The 1,776-nt window shown below is 42.9% G+C and overlaps 1 pseudogene; it reads left to right on the top strand.

Annotated features, from left to right (window-relative positions):
* Window positions 1-446: 446 nt before the first annotated feature.
* Window positions 447-565, top strand: LOC134968272 (5S ribosomal RNA; annotated as a pseudogene).
* Window positions 566-1,776: the final 1,211 nt, after the last annotated feature.

The raw sequence follows: 1,776 nt of genomic DNA, 5'->3' as shown, positions 1-1,776 counted from the left end.
CAAAAAGAAGTATGTGGGCAAGACCAAAAGACCATTAAAAATGAGGATCCAGGAACACATAAGGAATATTAAGAACAAGGTGGAGAGCCATACTATTTCCAGACATTTCACATTACGACATAACTCCAATCCTGAGGATCTCACGTTTAAGGCAATTGAACATGTATGTCTGGGAGAGAGAGGAGGCGACCTCGCGAACAAACTCTCGTGAAGGGAGATGTACTGGATATTCCAGCTGCAGACCTTGCAACCTACGGGTCTGAACGAGGGATATGAGATTGCACCTTTCCTATGAGGTGCTGTATCCTCTAATATTCCTTGTTTTCACCACAACTCGTTCTTGCACATTGTTTTGGTGTCCATCTCACACTATATTAAAGTTATGAATCACCAGGACTCGAGTGTTGTTGTGCGATCGGGTTTCTGGTGTTAAGATGTCTACTTTCGCGTACAGTCAAACCACACTGGCACGCCCAATCTCGTCCGATCTTGGAAGCTAAGCAGTGTTTGGGCCTGATCAGTACCAGGGAGGGGGACTGCCTGGGAAGATCAGGTACTGTAAGGACTGACAAATGACGTCAAGCCAACTAGTGACCGATCTGTTATCACTTGGTACTAACTAGGTTCACATTATTCACGGCTCACCCTATGATTTATTAATTATGGAGGAATATTGTCTCTGTGTATAAATATCATCACCATTCCCAGCACACCTTTTTTATAAATCCTTTGTAGGAATTTATCCTTTACTACTTTACTACTCTGCGCCTGGTTCTTCCTCTTTTTTCCTTACCATCATTGTGGTTGTAATCTTACAACCCTTTTTTGTTAATCTCACAATATTGTCACCTATGAGTCCACTTATCACCGCTATATTGAGTTCAAACAAGAGATGTCACTTTTTAGGTACACATGTTGCAGCGTTTTGCACATGTTAATATAATGTCTATTATGTGGGCTATTAGGTTATATCATCGCCTTATCTAGCAGTTTCCAGTAGGTTTACCTGTGTGAAAAACCAGTACATAGATTTTACCATATATCTCTGTTTGTTTTTATTTACATGGAACCGTTGTCATGGATACCGCTAAGCCACGATATCTGGGTCTCCAAAGACTCCTTAAAGATGGCCACCGCAGTTCTTCTTTTCTCTATGGAGGTTCCCCCTAACAATATGGCTGCCGCAGCACTTAATGGGAAGGACATACACTACATTGAGACCTGAACTTAGACTGCTGCTACCTAGGAGAGGCTACAGGCACATGCGCAGTGAACGAGGAGCGCCGCCGGCACATGCGCACTAGCGAACCGGAAGTGGGGCGGAAGTACCCGGAGACACGTGACGCGCTACCTCCGTCACCGGAAGTGTGGCGGAAGTGCCACACTTCATCACATTTTGACAGTTTTGAACATTCTAAACAGTGTTTGCGCCCTATAAACCACTCGGTTTCAGTGTGAACATATCTACAGTGACCTCTATTGCCTTAGGCTATGTTTTGATTGATTGGCCTTGATTGCTTTTAGGTTAAACGTTTTTATTGAATCACATGACCAATTATGACATCACAAACCCTGAGCTAGTATGCCAGGGGTATAAATAGGCATGTTATCTCACTCTGTCCCTACCCCTTGAAGAAGTCTGATGTGACGAAACGCGTTGGGTTCCCTGCATTGACCCCCTTGCCTATTTAAGTTAAGTCAGAACTCCTTACCTTTTATAAAGACCTTTATGTTTTTACCAATATTTAGAAAACCTTTTATGTTTTATTCCACTTT

This window comes from Pseudophryne corroboree, chromosome 10 (assembly GCF_028390025.1).
Source record: "Pseudophryne corroboree isolate aPseCor3 chromosome 10, aPseCor3.hap2, whole genome shotgun sequence".
In the NCBI taxonomy this organism is placed as follows: Eukaryota; Metazoa; Chordata; class Amphibia; order Anura; family Myobatrachidae; genus Pseudophryne; species Pseudophryne corroboree.
The sequence above is the reverse complement of the archived record's forward strand: the minus strand, read 5'-3'. Positions and strand labels throughout refer to the sequence as shown.